Below are 14,670 nucleotides of genomic sequence, written 5' to 3'. Positions count from 1 at the left end.
TTATTTAATTAAAAAGTAACAATTTATCTAACTAAAGAAATAACCTAATCTATTCTATTAAAATGTTCTGAGTTATCCGATTAAATAAGAAAAATCTCATGAACGAAGTGGAAAACCAACGAAATAATCCGACCAATTGCATTAAAGTAATAATCTGTCCTACCTAACAAAAGAAATATTCTGGAATGTTCCAACTTAAGTAGTCTATTAGATAAAACATTTAACATATAATATTAAACAGATTCTGTTTATGTCAACTCCTCTCCTTGGCTCATATTGTAAAATTTGTTTTTGGATGTCTTTCTGATTTAATTCTGTTTCTGCCGAGTTACGTCTACAATTTAAAATCTCTGTTATGGCAAAGGATTGAAAGTTCCTGTCTGATTTATTTATAACCTGATATATAATATTGTCAAATTTTATATCCTATCCTGTTACGCAAACGTCTTATTCTATCCATTAAAGAGATAACCTAACATATTCTAATAAATTAATGTTCCATCCACTCTACTAAGCAAATTACTCAAGCTACTCTTTTGAAGAAATAACCTAAACGCCTAATACCACTACTCCAGGGTCAGGCATCGGGATCTACTCCAGGAATGTCTGTGGATATATTCTCCGTGGAATGTCCTCCGAACGCATCTTGTGGATTTAGCACGATACCGTAGATTTCCTTTAGTGATGCACAGGAGAAAATTGCTATTATAAATTACGGAGAATTGCTGCACCCATTGTGAAGAAACGAGAGTTAACGAAGCAAATCTTTCTAAACATCGTCTGTAACCATAAAAAATTTCAGTTGGACAAACCGAGATTTAAACAGGGGGTCTTGAACGTCGATAGGCAACAGTCTAACCACTTCAAAATGTGGTGTATCAACTTGACGTTGATCAGAACAGAGAGAGATAGAGAATAGATGATTTTTTTTTGTTTTGGATATGGAACACAAGTGTGCTGGTATACAGGTGGTGTTATCTACAGGTAGAAAAATTGATCGAAGTACTTTCCTTCTGTATTACTGTATGTAGAAATTGAATGCATGAACCAACCATTTTCAAACCGCAGTCTTCTGCGGATAACAACCTATGCTTTGCTGTGTGTGCTTTTTTTTATTGTATGTATCTTATGAGAGTACCAGTTTTTGTGAGACTGTGTGTACCGCGGCGTCCTGTGATTGTAACTGGTGCATCTTATAAGGACTTAGACATGCAAAACAAGGCAACTACCATCCCGCGGTCAGAGGCATTGTTAGAGTAACAAGGAACCAAGTCTGCACTAACCCATACTGCTAATACGCCAAAATTGTATACCGCAAAATGAAATTATCTTGTGAGAATAATTGTTCTCTTTGATAATAATTGTTCATAATGTAATATTTATTTTCAAATACAGAACACGATACAATGTTAATACTGAGATAATTTAATAATGGCGCACATTCAGTCGAATTGCTAGAGCGCCAACTTTTTCTTGCAATACACCAGAGTTCAAATCTTGATGGGTTTAAAATTGAACCCATGTTACAAATCTTGATGGGTCTAAAGTTGAACCCGTGTTTTTTTAGTAGGTTATTTTGCGACGCTTTATCAATATCTTAAGTTATTTAGCGTCTGAATGAGATTAAGGTGATAATGCCGGTGAAATGAGTCCGGGGTCCAGCACCGAAAATTACCCAGCATTTGCTCATATTGGATTGAGGGAAAACCTCGGAAAAAACCTCAACCAGGTAACTTGCCCCGACCGGGAATCGAACCCGGGCCACCTGGTTTCGCGGCCAGACGCTCTGACCGTTACTCCACAGATGTGGACGAACCCGTGTTAAAAAAAAAATAACACAGAGCAGATTTATTCAGGATTCTCTCCTCTTGCTATCATTAATCTATTTCTTAATGATTAAAACCAAATCTTTACGAGTCCAGGTGTATTTTGTGAGGTTGATGTCGGACAAAGTTTGCCGTTTCCCCCATTAATTATACAGGATATTAAAGTATCCAATATTTTAAGATGTGCTAGTATGCATCAAAACAAGAAAATAATGTTTAATAAACATGGGTCATACGACACATACTTTCTGAGATCTGAACACTTGTTCATAGGAGATGGTCAATGTGACGTCCATTCATGGCAATGCATTCCTCTGCCCTTCGGCGTAAGGAATCACGCACTCTTTGAAATTTGTTTTAATACGTTAATAAGAAAGTCCTGATAACGATCCCCAGTTAATCTCTGTCGTAGCACGTATGGCTCTATTAATCTAAACCAAGAACGCCTGCCCATAAGTTGATTGAGAACCGATGCTGATCCCTTGATTCTTCAACTGAATGGGAATTTTCATCAGCCTACACATGCTGATTACGAAAATTCACAACACCATCTCTGCTGAACCCTGCTCATATCCGCAACCAGACTTTGTTTTCAGTATTCCTTGCTACGTATCAGTATTCCATGCCAGGGGTGTCAACTACGGTATTATCTGGTAGCCTGCTGTATTGTAGGGCAGAAAAATGCATTGCCATGAATGGACGTCACATTGAGCACCTTTTATGAACAAGTGTTCAGATCTCAGAAAGTATGTGTTGTATGACCCATGTTTATTAAACATTATTTTCTTGTTTTGATGCATACTAGCACCTCCTAAAATATTGGATACCTTTTTAATATCCTGTGTCGTAGGACCCATGTTTATTAGACATTATTTTCTTATTTTGATGGATACTATCAGCTCCTGAAATATTGGATAGGCCTACTTTTTTAACACCTTGTATAAATGAGCATAATTCACAACTGTTTTTATTATCGGCATAGTAGCAAAGCATGCTAGTGCTCATACCATCTTCCTTAGGAGGCCAATTCCATTGGATCCATATGTGGCAACCTAGGTATCGAGTAGCCATGCCAATACATGTCTCTGACATAGGCCCGTGATTATTCGCAAATGGAATCATGCAAATCTGCGCTGAAGTAGCGATGAAATGGAAGTATTAGGAGAAACTGAATTACTCGGAGAAAATTTGTACCATATTTAGACGTTTTATGAAAAAAACAATCTTGTAAACTCAGAACCTAGAATCATCTTCAGTGAGAAGCTTTCTGATATTTATCTGAGATGAAATATGAATGATTGAGTGAATGGGGAAATGAGAGAATGAAAACTTAAAAGTTACGCAAAAACGCAACCTTGCGAGGAAAATTGAAGCTGGAGGAAAGTGTCTATGTGAACTCCAAGTCTGTTGGCCATTTGTCTCACTCCGATTTGGTTGATTCGATACTGTTGGACTACTTACAATTAGAATGATAAATGACAGTCTTTCATTCTTATTTTATATATGAACATAAGAAATAAATACACACATACAGTACATACATAGATACATATACAGGATGGATGGTAACCTCTACACCAAAATAAATCTGGTAATAGAGCATGAAGAGCAATTTGAAAAATCTAAATAGGTTTTTTTTCTGTAACATTTCCTGTTTTAGAGGAAATTGTTTTGTTTCTTTTAAGCATTTGGCAACATCGCGGCTGCTGCAATAACTCTAAGCAAGCGCAGTCTGCACTTCTTACCTTCCCCTCCCCCTCGGCTGTACTCAGTAACACTCAACGTGCGCTGCGTTGCAAGATTTATTTCAAAGATTTTCGCTATTTTTCAATTTAAATTCATGACTAAACGGTTTAATTTGAAAAAGAAAAAAAGATTCAAAGACTCAAGGCATTAACTATATGCAATAGCGGGAGAACGAAACTGGCCACTCTATTCCATTATCTCCTGGCCTAGTTGCCTCATAAGTGGTGCCATGTTGGTATCACTTTTGAGGTTTCAGATCTGTTTTCGGATAGTTGACTAAACAACAAGTGTTCACATTATTTTTAACCTATCTGCAATCACCTATTTTTCTCGGACCATTACCGCAATAGAGCGCTGCAAACATTGTCAAAGCCTTTTTTTTCCCTGCTTAACGGTGCTTCATCGAAGGAAAAGTGTAAAAAAAGTTTTGTTATATTTAACATGTAGAATAACCTCTTAAATTTTGGTGCAGAGGTACCATCCATCCTATATACACATATACACACGTATGTAAATACATACATACATTTTTTATTTTTTAGTTGGTTATTTAACGACGCTGTATCAACTACTAGGTTATTTAGCGTCGATGAGATTGGTGATAGCGAGATGGTATTTGGCGAGATGAGACCGAGGATTCGCCATAGATTACCTGGCATTCACCTTACGGTTGGGGAAAACCTCGGAAAGAACCCAACCAGGTAATCAGCCCAAGCGGGGATCGAACCCTCGCCCGAGCGCAATTTCAGACCGGCAGGCAAGCGCCTTAACCGACTGAGCCACTCCGGTGGCTTCATACATACATACGTACATAATGATTGACTGATTGGCATTCACTTATATGTTGAAATCCGTTAAAATTGATGACATATTTGCAGTGTTTTTTTTGTTTTATGATAACTCTTAGGTGTGTGTGGCTGTAAGTAGATTACGTCAGTATTATAAATATTTCTTTTCTTCCGTATACACTGCTATGGATAGTTTACTCGCACATTGCGATGACACTCAGAAAATCTTTAGAAGTTGCGACACCCAGACTTCGTCAGGCGACACAGATGTTCACCTTGGGACACTGTTGCTCCCAAGTCCCCCATGGTGTAAAGGTCGCAGAGAAGAAGAGATGGAGCGGGCGGGCGGCCGGCTTAAGGGGTATGCTACTCTTATTATAAGGGAGAGGAGGGGGAGAGATGGAGTTGGAAGGTTAAATGATCACAAAGCAACTTGTTCAACAAAAGCTACTGGTTTCTGCCGACTTTGTATGTGATCGCTGTTCCTATCTTCTTTTGTCTTTCGATTTCTTTCCCCCGCCCCTCCACTCTTCTGTCCCTGCAGTTTACTATAGTCAGCGAGACTTGGGATGGACATTTATATGCATTCTCGCATAAGCGACGTCTATGCCGACCGTGGTACGACCAGGAATGTGAGTCCATAATTACGGCCGTATTCTAATATAATTCTCCTGCAGGAAGTCGTATCCAAAGAATAATGACAGAAATTTAACATTCTTAATAGCCCGTCGTATGTAGGAGAGAGAGAGAGAGAGAGAGAGAGAGAGAGAGAGAGAGAGAGAGAGAGAGAGAGAGAGAGAGAGAGAGAGAGAGAGAGAGACTAGGTTTTGTTTTAAAGGAGATGGTTTCGAACCCAGAAAGAAATAGATTTGTGTTGCCGTTTCAGAAATTATCTAAGAACCTACAACTGCCTGTTAATTAAACCAAAGTCGTCGTCGTCATTATTTTCATCGTCATTACTGTTATCATTATTATTATCGTATCATAAAGTCATCATATCATCAGTAGCACCAGCAGGATTTAGGCATTACTGCTCGTTTCATCTTAATTTGAATTTCTCTAAGGTGAGTTTACTTTTTTTTTACAAGTTATCATTCGTCTTGTTATGTTCTGTTGAGGATTACTGTATATTTATTTGTCTACTTATTAATTTATTTACTTATTTATATAATCTGACAGAATTAAGGCCATGAGGCCTTCTCTTCCATCATACCAGAGTATAGTTGGTTGCTCTATTTTATTGCGTTTTTTCATATTGCCATGCAAATTGAAAATATTTAATTTCATGGGCTTACTGGAAAAACTTGACAAGCCTCATTGCTTTATTATGTAGTTAGCAACTTTCTTCCAGTAAGCTCACGATTTGTAGGCCTATATATTAAAGTTGTCCCCGGTGGCATAGAGGTTACCAGGTTTGCTACTGGTTCCAAGATTTGCGGGTTAAGATTACATAAAGGCCTTTTTGTACTTGTACTTCCCTTCGAAGTATAAGGAAGAAAAGAGGGAAGATTTGATAATGTTGGGTTTGTAGTCAAGGACCTGCCCTTGGGCAGAAAGCAATGAATGAATAAACTTAAACACTACACCAGCCGCGGTCCGGTCAACAAACTGTCTACCACTGTCTTGCTGCGACACTCTGTGATCCAGACTACAAGCATTTACATGACCTATCAGTGATCAGAAGTTGTTCATCATATCTCAATTTTGGAATGTTGCTTGTAATTTTGGGAACAGTAACAACAGTTTAACAATAATTGGACGAGTTCTTTTGATATATTAGTATATTTGACTGAATTCCGCTTTTGTTAATGTATTTCGAACGTAGAGAAATATATGACGTCGAATGCTGGAATGTTGCTTGGTACGAGAGCCACAGTTTGATGACTTGTCGTGCATTCTAATTCAGCCGCTGCATCCCGAATGCCATAAAACGAACTCTGCGCAGGATTATCACCGTTCTTGCCGTTATTCAGAAAACTCGCATCGTTAATGTGAAGCTATAAGTCAAAGTCTGGGCTGCGTCGCGCGGTTATTTCTCTGCAGTAATCATCGCTGTTCCACGGAGAGCTGCTCCCCGGCTGGGGCCACTTTTACTGCATATATTATGAACTAAACTATCTTGCTGCGTGCTAGGAATTAGTCTTATACGTGTACCGACTTGATCATGTCGCTGATCTCGTTTCCATGGCAACCGCTGCTTCTGAAATTTGATGGAAAAGGGGCGTATCAGTACTTTAATTTTCCTGTCAGTTTAATTTTTATTATTATGGTTCACAATATTAACACTTAATGATGAAAAAACTATGAAGAATTCTATTATATTTGTGGTGAAAACTACCTGAGAAGAATCATATTTGAATTCGTTATTTGAGAAAGCGCACATGTCCTTAGCTATAAGTTTTGAGAAAACTACAAAAAAACTGTCTGCAGCTGATAAATATTGGACGTACTTTCTTATCACTTTAGGATGAATTTTTTTATTAATTCCAATATTTTAATATATATTTTAAAGAAACGAATGCTTTACCTGCAGACTTAGTAAAGGCTTTACCAATAACCAAAAATGTATTTAAAAATAGGTTTAAGGACTTTACTGATAGACGGTAGTATATTATGCACACTACTTAAAGGGTGTAATTGATGTTTTGTTATTTGAAGTGTTGTATCAGTGAAGAAGTGTGTTGTGTCAGTGAAGTGTGTTGTGTTAGTGAAGTATGTTGTGTCAGTGAAGTGTGTTTGTCTCAGTGAAGTTTTATAGTTTACAGTGGTAGAGCAAAGTATTTGAACAGTGTTAGTGAAATCAGGATAGTATCAGTGAAATGTGTCGTAGTACTAGTGCAGCGAGTGAGTTCACAGCGAAATAAGTGTAGTACTGAAAGATACTTGTGCTTGTATGAACATATCATACTCGTGGGTTTTAGTTCGAACTTAGAGTTAAGATACAAATTAGATTTACTTTAAATATTATTTTAAGTGATCGTGCTTCATTTAATTTAGGATGCTCCTTGTTAATTTTATTATACTATTATCTATTATTATTTATTAATATTTATTATTAATTAATATTAATTATTATTAGTATTATTATTAATTTATTATTAATACATAAATATTCTCTGTATATAAAAAAAACTATTCCCCGAAATTAAAAATATGAGTTTAACAATAAATTTTACTTAATAAATTCCACCTACGCTATAAAACTGTGCAGTTATTTGTAATGCAGCGTTGTTAAATGCCCGATTGGAATAATTTATTTGATAAGTATCAGAATGATCAAAGTAGAAGTAGGCTTGATGGTTAATACGAGTAGTTCCACAACATAAGAATTGAATGTATTTAATTATGTGAGTTACGTAGTTAGCTAATGGAAAAATATATCTGTATATAAAAAAGAAAACATTTATGCGTTTCTGCAGATAGTACTTGAGAATATGCAAAAGGAAACAATGTTGTAACATAAAATTATGGCAATCCGTGGCATTCCAGCATTATATGGCTGCGGTAATGGATGTTAAAAAGAACGTCTTAATAAACTAAATGTGGTTAGTTTGTAGAAGTTGTGCATTGTTGTTAAATTGCGATGTAAGAAATTTAATAACGGAAAAAGAAACTCTAATTTCAGCAGTGCTTGGAAAAAATGGCATAAGTCACTTTCCACAAACATTTTTATTAATTTATTGACAACTTACGGAACATCTGCTCCCTTGGGAAAAGAGACATAAGTCAGTATTTCTCCCATTACAATAATTCATACAGAACAAAATCAAATAGAAATAAACCAGTGTGAAGACAGTTTTTTCCTTCTCCTGTAAAATTAACATTTTTGACTTGTGCCACTTTTTCCGAGCACTACAGATTTAACATAGAGTGTACATTGTCGCTTAATCGAAGATTACTGATGCAACTCAAAGAGGACGTAAGACTGGATAATACTCCGCTAACGAATAAAGCAGTGGATTATAATCCATATTATAATAATTATTAAAAGGAAAAGAATTATTGTAAAATTTAAGAGAAGATGAAGTCACCTACTTTAATAATGAAGCTGGAAAAGAATTTTAAAATATTACATCTGTTCGGGTCAAATTTCTGCACATTTAAAGGACCAAACAAAATTTCTTTCAATCATGTATTATCATAATACATTACTGTCTTAAATTGACTGGCCATATTGGGAATTCAATTAATGACTTTCCCAAAACACGGTATGAAATGTTACACATAAAACAACTTTTATCTTGAAAAGGAAGCAAAAACGAACAAAATTGTATTAAACATTTTTTGTTTGAAATATCTCAAACAATAACTTCTTAAAATTAATAACCCTGTTTACATCTATTATATCAGGCAGTACATCTCACTTGACGATATGTATCAGAGGAAGGAAAATTTTTGTATACATCTGAAGTCTCATTAATGTAATACAGTCATGTAAGTTGATGCCCATAGGAGCAAGCGCGCGCTTTAGAGCTCAGGAGAGCCTGAGCGCTTTACAGCGGAAAGGAAAGAGACATACGAAAAGAGGTGGCATATGCCGCTTAGTCTAGATATATTCAGGGATGGCCAGCACTGATTCAATGGATAAAGGGAAGAGAACTTATTAAAACTGTATCCATGTTAATTGTTAGATTAGTCCGAGAAATATAAGTGCATTATAAGAATGTAAGTTTTAATTTTAATGCTCATTTTTCACAAGTATGATTTTTTTATTCAAAAGAAATATTTTCTCAACTTTTTTTTATAGGAAATTGAAATTTTCAGATATAGGCATATTTATTTAGTAGCCTTACAGAATGTTCTCGTAAATCTAATATACCGCAAATACGTATTACTTAAGATAGTGTATTGAAAATTTTGAAAATATTCGTATGGAAATTATTTGTAAGGAAATGAATTACCAAAGCAACTAGTGTTACACCAAAAGCAAAAGATACGTGCCCATGTGTTGTAAAAATGTCGGATCTATAGCTTCAGCAGATTTCGAGAAAATAATTTAATATTCTGCTGATAGGAAGTTGCTCACCAATATCACCTTAAAAGCATAATGCGATAAGACTTTTGTTATGTAATATTAGTTACACTTAAAACATATACAGGACCTAGGTAACTTTACTTTGTACTGCAATATTGTTTTGATTGGTTTATTGATTACTTTTATAAGGCTAAAAGTACCATCAATATCAATTCCAACTTATGTCATACTCAATCTCTTTTTTTTTTTTTTTTTTTAGATATCACTTTCTTTATGAATGATGTGTTTCATCTATTTAGTACAGTATAGTTGTACTACTATGGAATTTGTGTGAATATTCCTTCTTAACTCCTTATTATATTAGCATTTAAAACACAACTGCAATATTAAGAAATTGGTATTAGTACTTTTGTTTTACAGACAATATAGATAATATCAAACAGAAAGAAGCCATATAAAAATAACGACATAAAATTTCACGTTCCGTCTGAAGTTTGTGCACCACTGTTTTCTTAATCCAACAGGCTACTTATTCATATACACAACCCTTCCTCTTTCCATAATTAGCGCTTGATGCCCGCGCACGACGTCAAGGTCAGAAAAATGCGCTTGCTTTGACATCACTGGTCTATTATATCAGGCAGTACATCTCACTTGACGATATGTATCAGAGGAAGAAGAGTTGTTTGTATGCATCTGAAGTCTCATTAATGTAATATGTTACTGGTCAGCGATGTTTGCGATAGAGAGGGAGAGGAACTAGCCATCCTACTCCATTATCTCCCGGTTTAGTTGCCTCATAGGTGATGCCTTATTGGTGTCACTTATGAAGTTCAAACCTGTCTTCGGACAGTTGACAGAAGAACAACAGTCTGACATGTTATGATAACCTATAGACCTCAGTCTTTTACAAATAAAAGAGCGCGAGTTTCTAAAAATAAAACTGCATTATGTAAATTTGTAAGTTAACCTAGAGGCGCTAGTTTTTTCTAAACGTAGCCTTATAATTGGAGTTGTATTCTAGAACCTCGTGCCCTGCGGTAGTGAAACAAATAGAAGACGAGTCCTGGTTCGTGTTAACATTAATTCTGATCACCCGGTGTAGCTTCCATACTGCACGATTTCCTCCGCTGCGGGCGTTCCCAAGGAAATGAGCCTCCTGGACACAGGTGGGGTCACGCAAGGTCACGGCAGCGAGCGTGAGCAGGTGGAGGCTCAGAAATTGAAACACAACCTTACGGGGCGCTGGCACGGTACAGAACTGTGCGCCTTTAATAATCGCAACCCATGTGGGCAGGGTTACAAAATACTGGAGGGGTAGGATTTTTAAAGATGTAATTAAAATTTCCATTTTCCCACCAATTTAAGGGATCAAGGACAAATATATGCCCTGGTTCGAGTCCTCATGGGGGAAGAAATTTTCTCATGAAATTTCGGCCAGCGTATGGGACCGGTGCCCACCCAGCATCGTGATGCACTTGGGGAGCTACGAGAGGTAGAGAAATCCGGTTGCGAATACCAGCTATAACGGCTGGGGGATCATCGTGCTAACCGCACGATACCTCCATTCTGGTTGGATGATCGTCCACCTCTGCTTCGACATGTGGGCGTGAGGCCAGCAGCTGGTTGGGTGGTCTAGGATCTTCACGGGCTGTATCGCCACGGATTATATACATATATATATATATATATATATATATATATATATATATATATATAAGATCTTGTGCATTTAACTTAAGCATTAGATTCTTAACCAAATTGATAAATTGATTTTGAATATTTAAGGGGTTAGGTACAACTAACATTCTTTTCCTCCATTACTGTATCTTGTACAGTAATGAAAATTAGTATGTGTAAAACACTGTCCTTCGGCTATATGATAAAAATATTTTTACGATTTAACAAAAGTTGTGTGTGTGTATATATATATATATATATATATATATATATATATATATATATATATTTTTTTTTTTTCAAAATTCGAAATGCGGCAGTTCACTGAGCAGTGATGAAGCTTTTCCCTCATAACTAAAAAACTATCGAACATTCTGTGATGAAATTTTTTGTAAGTATTTATGCATGTCATATGTACAATACGATGCAAAATCACTTCTCTAGCTTTGATAAGTTGTCTGATAAAAATAAATTCATTTAAAAAATGATCAAATATCAGTATTTTCTCCTAGCACAAAATAAATGTATTAAGGAATGTAGTTGAAAGAGCATGATATTGTAAATATGAGTTTCAGCAATAAAATAAAAGAGAGAGAACATAAAAAAGTTAACAAGTTTATGAGTTATGGGGAAACGCCTCATCACTACACAGTGAACTGCCACCGTTTTGAATTTGGAAAAATATAATAAATAAATAAATAAATAATTGTTTTAAATCGTAAATTTTTTTTTTTCATATAGCAGAACGACAGTGTTTTACACATATCAATTTTCATTATTGTACAAGATACAGTAACGGAGGAAAAACATGTTGAATATATCCAAAAAATTTACTGCTGTAAGCTATATCTAACCCCTTAACCACTTTGGGGGTCATTTGTTGGTTTTTAAATGGAGTCTTGGGTAAGAGACAATAATATGAGTTGTTTCTCGAAAGTAAAAAAGTTACTAGTGATGCCACAGTACTAGTGTTTTAAGCTTAATAAGCCAGGAAGCCCTAGTTCAAATTCCGGTTAATCGACCCGAAATTTATCACTTGTGTTGGTCAAGCTCGTGGTCCAGATAACGCAGGAATATTCTCCGGATACTTCGATTCCCCTGTGACATCGCAACAATCATAATTATCATCATTATTCATTCATTCATTGAGACTGTAATGTAGACCTACTGCCTATGGCAGGCTTGCAGAACTGGGCGACAATTGTGGCGTTACGTCACTCACCCCTTCCTTCCACCCCCGCGTCATTGACTTGGCAGGGGAGGGGATTTGTATTCAGTGTCTGTCTTATATGATTGTGTAAGGGCCACAGATACGTCATTTACCGCCGATGGACTGTGGAATGAAACTCAACTCTAAACAGGTAGCAGAAATACACAATATGACAAGAGAATAGCTCAAGATAGAACTATAAGGAGTGTCCAGCTTACAGGATTGAGGGTGTCCAACATAGAGCGTATGTTGAACATGTAAAAGTATAGAACTTTGTTCTGTTCCAAGAAAATATGTCCAATATAATGAGGTGCCTAACATACAGAAGTGTCAAAATACAGAGATTTCACTGTAATTCTATTTCGGTTAACATTCTCATTGCACTTCCATTTCATTATGGCCGTATCATCTCAAAGTTTCCGAATAACAAGTGTAATGGAAAAAGAATGCTAAATACAAAGTATTGGTAGACTTTGTTAGCTAGTTTTTATCTTTTATGTGACCATTTACAATTTATCACAATATGTGTGGCTGTTTAAATTATCAATCGTTCGATCGCAAGCGTTCTCTTGTAGTAACAATGTTTCGAAACTGTAGGTCGCTTTGCTGCCTTATCAGTAGGCTTCGAATTTCAGGTAAAAAACTATTTTAATCCTTAAGAGATAAGTTCATAAAAACTTACAAGTACACGTTTCATATAAAACTATGCCTAAAATTGGTATTTGAGTAGCACCAAAAATGCCTATTTTGACGACAAAGCCTATTTTGATCTATTAAGTATGTTTTATATCTAATAGGTCAAAACACCCATTCTTATTTCGAAAATTTGTATTTTAAATTCCGAATTTGTTCCTGGTTCTGTTGGAAATAAAGTACGGGATAAACTGGAGCAAGTTCTGCAGAGAAATGTAGGACTGAAGGACCTGCGTACTGCTTCAAATATCCCAGCACGGATTTACAATGCAACATTCCTGTCCAACTAGTGTCAAAATTGAAATACGCTCCTGTTACTTCAGTGGATGTGGAGCGTTCATTTTCAGCATACAAATTTGTGTTGAGTGACAGACGGCATGCTTTTAAGTTGAAAATTTAGAAAAGGTATTAGTAATTTATATAAGCGAATTACGGACATTAACCGACAAGTCTTGGTAAAAATTGATTATATTTGACTTGTTTGTGTACTGAATTTATGTCTAAAACTTATTTTTCACATTTAATTGTTTAGTTTATGTGTAACTAGTTAGGGATTTGTTGTTCTTGTGCTTTTAGTAGTAGGCCTAGTGGTGGTAACTGTGTATAAGCATTTAAAATTATTAAATGCTAGAAGTGAATTCCTGATGATTTGGAGCATGTTTTTAAACAAAACTTTATTTTTAGAGCCTATTTTCAATACTTTAGAGCAGCGGTGGCGAAACTGTAATCGTGCGCCGAGCCACTGTGTAACCTGCAACGTGCATAGCACCTATACCTATGGAGGGAGACGGACACCCGAAGGGGAAGTGAAGCAATTGTCTAACTTATTAACGGATTTTCATTTTCCTTACGTCACGCACTTAAATATAATTTTATATAAGTACAAGGCTACAAACTAATGTTTAGTACGTGTAACGAAGAAAGAAATGAACAATAAATGAACAATATCACAACCTAAAATTAACTGTCTTCAGAATGTCTCTGCGACAAAGTTTAAAAATCAGGAATTATGTCACTTACTGCCAGTCGTAGCTGATCACGAAGGTATTTGTCTGTCAGTCGTGATCTAAATTTGGTTTTTACTATTTTAATTGTTGAAAATATTTTTTCACAAACGTAAGTTGTAGCGAACCTGGCTTCAACAGAGCAAGCGAAAGAACGAAACTTCAGATATTTATTTTTTGGCAAAGATTTGAAAGTTAAACATTTGTCAAGTCCTTACATCTAGCTTTCCTTTGACATCATATAGTAAACCAATGAGTTCGAATTGAAGAGCTAACCGCATTATTCGTACATCTGCTGAAAAAGGGTCGATGTACAGAGATGATGATGATGATGATGATAACAACAACAGTAACACTTAATCTTTTAAGTTTCACCAGTAACATGTAGTATAATGCCGTTTTATGTTATACAACCGTTTTCCTCGTAATACTTGTGAATAAATAATACATTTAATATTCTCATCATATTGACAGCAAAGAAATGCGTCCTCCCATCCTACTTGGAACTTTCGTACATGGTTTCGAGAGAGACATATGCACTCGCAGGTCAGAGACAAATACAAATGGAACGGAGTTTGACTCCAGTGAGTGAGAGGGTGGGGGTTGGCGGAGGTTAGAAGCAAGCGAAATGCATAGCTATCACTGCGAGCCACAATGTCTCGCGAGTCACGTTCTCGCCACGGCTGCTTTAGATACTATTTCCTACACTATTAAGCCTATTTTAGGCACCTAAAATTACATTTTAACG

At 36.0% G+C, this 14,670-nt stretch overlaps 1 protein-coding gene across 1 annotated transcript in view; it reads left to right on the top strand.

The window, feature by feature from the left end:
• LOC138715267 (zinc finger protein ZFP2-like) overlaps positions 1-14,670 on the top strand; it is a 647,197-nt gene that overhangs the window by 251,843 nt on the left and 380,684 nt on the right. The gene's annotated exons all lie outside the window — the stretch shown is intronic.

This window comes from Periplaneta americana, chromosome 15 (genome assembly GCF_040183065.1).
Source record: "Periplaneta americana isolate PAMFEO1 chromosome 15, P.americana_PAMFEO1_priV1, whole genome shotgun sequence".
Taxonomy (NCBI): domain Eukaryota; kingdom Metazoa; phylum Arthropoda; class Insecta; order Blattodea; family Blattidae; genus Periplaneta; species Periplaneta americana.
This window is presented reverse-complemented; position numbering and strand designations above follow the sequence as displayed.